Below are 6,997 nucleotides of genomic sequence, written 5' to 3'. Positions count from 1 at the left end.
GAGAGAGATCACAAGTAGGTGGAGAGGCAGGCAGAGAGAGAGAGAGAGAGAGAGGAGGAAGCAGGCTCCCCACTGAGCAGAGAGCCTGATACGGGGCTCGATCCCAGGACCCTGGGACCATGACCTGAGCCGAAGGCAGAGGCTTTAACCCACTGAGCCACCCAGGCGCCCCTTTTATATGTATTATTGACCAGTACATCAATTAACTCTGTCTCACAATAATTAACATCATATTACCTTCTAGTTTTTATCAAGAAAGCCTACCAGAGTTTTCTAACCTGATCAACTTCCAGCTAGTATTTTTTCCCACCCCCTCAAAATTTTTTTTTTTTTAAAGATTTTATTTATTTATTTGACAGAGAGAGAGATCACAAGTTGGCGGAAAGGCAGGCAGAGAGAGAGGGGGAAGCAGGCTCCTCGCTGAGCAGAGAGCCCGATGCGGGGCTTGATCCCCGGACCCTAAGATCAGGACCTGAGCCGAACGCAGAGGCTTTAACCCACTGAGCCACCCAGGCACCCCTCAAAAAAAAGGTTTAAAGCAAGCATTAAAACCTGTATAAAATGTATTCTGGTTCATGATTTGGTAAACCAGCTTGTCATTTAACTTTACATATTGCATAGTGTTGTTATATGTGACAAGAGTTGAAAAATATCCAGTAGGAGAGTTTTATTTTACTTTTCTTAATATATAACAAGCTGTCCCTTGAATTCCTTTCTCTTTTCCTGCCTTCCTTCCTTCTCTCCTTTTTTTCTTTCTCTTTTTAGAAATGTTACTTTCTGTCAATCTTATTTCCAGTTTTCATTTAAGAGTCTGTGGAAGAACAGCTTAGAGCCATTCGGTGGTTGTTCCTTCTCATTCGAGTGGCCTGAGCACTGGGAGCTACAGACCAGTCTTCAGTGGCAAGCTGAGTGCTCCAGTCTTCAGTGGGAACCACTGAATAGTCACAGAGGGCACCTGCCCTCCTTCATACCAGTCTGCAACCTTGGGTTGTGTGGCAATAAATCTGGGACCTGCGGTAATCCTTTCACCCTGAAATTCCTCCTTGGTCACAGCATTTTCAACAGCAGCTTACTCTTCCTTTTCAATCTTTTCAGGATTTCTGTAGAAGGAGAGATCAAGTGTGACCTTTGTGGGTGTTCACATGAGAATGTGCCATGCATGTGCAGAAATTCCTGGGCCAGCATCCACCACATCAGACCAGCTGAGTGAGCTCCTTATTGTTGTATGGGATGGCAACATCCATCAGACTCTTCTCTGTGTTGCATAGAACAATGTAGGCAGGTTAACATAAGTTGCCTCTGTGAGAGGCTGGTGATCAACCCTGGGATTGGTAATCACCAGAAGTCTCAGCTTCTAGAAGGCTTCCAGGATCTGGTTAGTGAATGTCCTAGTTGTGAAGTGGCCAGCAATAGGAGTGGCTCCAATGACAGCCCAAACTTCATCACAGCCAGCTGGCCAGTATTCCTGGAGCCTGTGACACTCAGATCAACGGGGCTTTCAATGGCCTGAGCTGCCAACAGAAACTTCTCCCAGGTTCTCTTCAGATTTATGATGTGGATGCCATTGCTTTTCTTTTTGTAGATGGAAGTCAAATTTGGTGCCACCTCAGTGGGTTCCTGCTGCAAGGAATTTAAGGACTCCTCTTTCATGTGCAGGACATCAAGGACTCTTGATGTGAAAATCTCCCTCTAAGTTAGGATGGAAACACAGAACAACACAACAAGGACCCTTCTCTGGGTAGCTTGGAAAGCCTTTACTTTCTGATAATTCGTAAATGCTGTCATTACACTTGGAAAAGGGAATAGTTGTGGCAAACTGGATAGTATGCAGTAGTTAAAGACTGTGATTAAAATGTTTGGGAAGTTTGTGTGTATATGTATTTGTCTCAGTCACAAAATTTCATGGTCCCTCAGGTCATCTATATTAGTTTCCTAGTATTGCCATAACAAATTACCACACATGTATTGGCTCCAAACAGCACAAATTTACTATCTTACAGTGCTGGAGGTCAGTGTCTGAAATTAATTTCACTAGGCTAAAACCTTCTGGAGGTTTTTTGGAAGAGTCTACATTCTTATGTAGCTTCTGGAGGCTGCCTGCCTCCCTTGACTCATGGCCCATTCCTGCATCTTCACTCTGACCTTTGCTTCATTACACTGGGCCCACTCAGATAATCCTCATCTCAAAGCTTTTGATCACATCTGCAAAATCACTTTTGCTATGTGTGTTTGGGCTCCCCAGGACCACCCTCTGGTGTGGTGCTTTGCTGAGAGGATGCAAAGAACTCAACATATAATAATATTCACAGCTACAATTTATCAGAGCACAAACACCAGTCACAACAACAATGAAACAAAGCCAAGTCAACCAAGGGAGAAGGCACATGGGGCAAATTCTGAGGGAAAACAGGTGCAAGCTTTCAAGGGTCCTCTCTCAATGGAATCACATAGCATGTGTTTCCTTCCTTCGACAATGAGTTCTGACAGCACATGTAAAATGTTGCTAACCAGAGAAGTTCATTAGGGACTCAGTGCCTGGGGTCTTTATTGGAGCTGGTTATGTAGGCATACTTTGTCTGCTGTGTGCCAGAATTCCAGATTCCTAGAAGGAATGCAGATGTTCAACACAAAACATATTGCTTGCACAAACATTTTAGGCACAGTGAGCTGTTCCTACCAGTTAATGGTGGGAACACTCCAAAATCTAAATTCCCAGAGGTTAGCCAAGGGCTAATCTTGCAAGGAGGTCTTTTCAAGGATAGACATTTAGAATTGCTATGTTAACTCTTTCCTTCACACAATGTAAGGTAGCATATTGGAGGTTTCGGGAATAAGAATGCAGACATATTTGGAGGGATTGTTATCTGTCTAGAGCATATGTATTTTACTTAGTTCTATATTCAAGCTCTAGCCCCAGTGCCTTGCATGAAGTGAGTGCATGGGAAATGTTCCTTCTTTGTGCATTGAGCTGTGATCATGATTTGTCATATTTCCTGTGTTACCACCATCTTTGTAAATGGCATTACCATTCACCCAGTACCTGAATAGAAAATCTACTTGACTCCTTCCTGTTTCTTGCTCTCCATTTGCAATCAATCATCAAGTCCTACTGATTCTACTCTCTAATGTTTCTTGATTCCATTCCATTTCCTTCAGGTCCACTGCCATCATTGTAGTCTGGGCCACCATAACTTCTGGGCACCCTTTCTTTATATGCTCTGGACTGGTTTGAAGCTTCTAGTTCGCTTTCCTCCAATCCAGTCTCCAGATAGAAACAAGAGTGTTCTTTAGGAACACAAATCTAATCACATTACTGCTCTATTAAAAACCCTTCAGTGGTCTCTATTTCCCCAGACTCAATCTTTACCCTCGTTTATCTTGCACACTATACACTTTGCAATCACAGTGAATTTCTCTTGGTTTCTCAAACAAAATATACTCCTTCCTTACCTCTAGGGTTTTACATGACTTTGCTCCTTTGTACCAAACACTTTCCTCCTTCTTTGCCAAGTTAGGTCTGATTATCCCTTCACTTGAGTCTCAGCAAAAAAATTTCTTCCTCAGGAGATCTTACCAGGCATCTAAACAGGTTAGGTCCCTCGATTATCTGGCCGTTTATATCCTGTACTTTCCTTATCATTATATTTAGCCCAAAAATTATGATTTTGTCTATCTTCTCTGCCAGGTTATAATCTCCATTATGGCAGAGACTCTGTTTTGGTTGCCATTACATCTGTAACATATAGAACATGGAACTGGACATAATGTTTCCTAAATGAGTGAATGCATTAGTGCTGAGTTTTTAATTTCCTGGCTGCTTTGGAATACAGTCTGGCAGTTCCTCAAAAAGTTAAAGAAAGAGTTATCATATAGCCCAGCAATTGTACTTCTATATTCACCCAAGAGAAACAAAAATGTAACCCCCACAAAAAATTGTATATAAAATTTCATAGCAGCATATTGTTAGCATAATAGCCAAAATGTGGAAACGACTTGAATCTCCATCAATCGATGAAGGAAAAATACAATGTGGTATATCCATGCAATGGAGTATTATTTGGTAATGAAAAGAAATGAAGATTACATGGTACAACATAGGTGGACCTCAAAAACATGCTAAGAGGCCAGTCACAAAAGACCACATAATGTATGATTTATGAAATGCCCAGAATAGTCAAATCTATAAAGATGAAAGCTAGATTAGTGATTGCTTAGAACTGGGTATGTTGGGGAGAAATGGGGAAAGACTGCTAAGGATTGCCATGGTTTCTTAAGGTGATAAAAATGTTTTAACACTGGTTATGGTGATAGATGCACACTTCTGTGAACATGCTAAAAACCACTGAATTGTGTATTTAAAATTTATGAATTGTACAGAATATGAATTTTATATCAATATTATTTAGAAAGGATTGGAAACTTGTTAATGTATAATTCAACTTTGAAAGGGAGTTGATGGCGATTACGCTTAATTCTCACTAAGAAGAACATCGAACTCAGGAGGTATTAATTGAATGAGTGAATGATTTATCATTCTCTATTGACTAAATGCCCGGCCAGCTAGTTCACCTCACAACTCAAACAATCACGTAAGTGTTTTTCCTTGAGACAACCACTGCACTTTTGTATAGAGCAGAAGGGTTTTATGTATATTTTGTCACATGAAAGTGTAAGAAGAAGTGAATTTATGAACTGAGAATTAATTTTAAAAATTAATGCTTTTCACTGATTCGTCAAGGACACTCTTAAGTGAAACAACCCTTTCATCCCACTCTTAGGTACAGAAGAATGCAATGACTGACTCAAGGCAGTAAGTTTACTCATGAACTCACATTGCTTTTGTACTATAAGTGCAATCTCAACCCAGTAGAAAAGGCAAAAGCTGCTTCTTATTATTATGAAAATAGTTTTGACCTAATATTTCCTCTGAGAAGATCTTGAGGACTCCTAGTGGGTCTGCAGACCACACTTGAGAGCTGTTGTCCACAGTGATATTAGCAACAAAGGTCTGGCATGTATTTACAGATCTCCCTAAGTTGTGCCCCAGTGGTCTTTCTAGGGTTGATAATCATCTCAATCAAGTAGCAAATTATTCGGTCAAGTTTCTCCTTAATGCAGTACACTTCTAATTAAGGGAACAACATGGCTAATTGTTAAGTGATTAGCATTTCCTTGCTTTTCACTGTCAGAAGATGCATTAACAGCAATCACCTCAACCTTATTTTATCTGAACTCTTAATTTTTTGGTCTCTTCTCTGCTCCCTTATTAGAATAGCGAGGGGAGGTACCAAAGAAGTAGATAGAGATCGAGTCAGAGACTTTGTGGTAAGTAACCTTCCAGTAGTTCACAAAAATCTTCTCTGACTATCTTTTCTGGGAAGGTTTCTGGATGTTTTATGGTAATAGATTGAAGATGCATTGAAACATATTCTGACTGCCCTACATCTGGGAACTGAGAGGCCAGCCACCAAATTCTTGATTTGAGTTTCAAAGATGACATTCAGAGTTCAGTCATGGGCATAGTTAGCTTCGACACATGAATAATTCTTCCAGCAACGATGGAAGGGAGAAACTGCCAAATCATTCTATAATTGGCAGTTAGGTTTTCAGATTAAGCTACCATGGTCTGTGGCAACTCCGAAGGATAGATAATGTACCCGTGGCAGGTTAGAGTTTTGCATTGTGTTAACATTGCCTTTGTTTAGCTTTTTGCTCTACCTTTCTTTGGGGGAATACTGACATTCTTCTTTGTGTTGCAGAAGATTTCTCAGCATGGCCAGGTGGCATTTAAACAGCCTAATGAGAAAGATGACTTGGCTCCAAGTGGCAATGTCAAAAGACACTTCGCAGCTGCCCCGTCGCAGAGGTCTGCAATGAGACTGACATTCTCAATTACTGCCCAGTGTCGTGTTGTCACCAGCCCCTTCTCAGTACCCACCTTCTTCAAGCAGCATTCATGCCCTCTCTTCATCCGTTCAAGTGGTGCTCTGGCACGAAAGAAGCTGTGTTTTATCTCCCTAATGCATCTTGCTGTCTTTGGCACGTTTGTTGTTTGTTGTTGGTAGTGCCAGGGCTCAGCTGTTACATGACAAGCTTTGATAGAGTGAATCAATTGTTGTTTTTTCTTCTTGAAATACCCATCAGACTTTGTACTTCCCCTTTAAAAATGAAGGCTGCTTCATAATGGTTACTATTGGGAATAAGAAAAATATGACACAAGAAATTTATATCATTTTCACTTTTGATCGCGGCGGATGAATTGTCAGGAGAAAAATAAGTCTTGGTTTTTCACAGTGTTCATTTAGATGGGAACAAATGCCAGATGTCCCAGAAATCTCACTTTCTGGGAATACACTATCAAGAGTATCCTGATTTAGCTTTAACTTTTAAAACTCCTTAGACAGATGGAGAGAGAGAGAGAGAGATCATTATTTTCACCTTTCCTCTATCCCAAAAGGGCAGGAGCCCTCAAAAGAGTACTTTTTGGGAGTCCAGGAGATTGTTTTTCACCTGAGGGTTATTTGAAATTTCCTGTGGATGGTGAATCTGGGGTCAGGCTTGAGGATTTGTGATCTAAACAGTCTTGACCCTGCTTCCTATAAAACCACAAATTGATATTGCTAGGACTCATTGCCACAGGATAGTATCCAGCTATCGAACATCCAGATAAAATTGAGTAATAAATTCCAAGAGTCAAATGTTCCTTGTTTTTGAGCAATTGAATGAAACCTTTTAAGCCCAAATAGTATTCAAATCTGACCCTACTCCAAGTTTAAAAAACTATCATAAGAAAACTGTTAAGTTTTTCATCTGGTGTTTAAAATATGGCTGACTCTAATTTATGGTTTAAAAAAGGCGAGGGGGGACTAGAACATATTCATGTCCTATCTTTGTCTGTGGTTTGTATTCTATGAGAAAGCTTCCACAACACTGTGCAAATAGGTTTATATAGAAAAACAGAAGGTTCTTGAGGTCAATGGCTCTTCTTAACTGTACT

The sequence above is a fragment of the Lutra lutra genome, chromosome 6 (genome assembly GCF_902655055.1).
Source record: "Lutra lutra chromosome 6, mLutLut1.2, whole genome shotgun sequence".
NCBI lineage: Eukaryota > Metazoa > Chordata > Mammalia > Carnivora > Mustelidae > Lutra > Lutra lutra.
Note: the sequence above shows the minus strand (reverse complement) of the source record.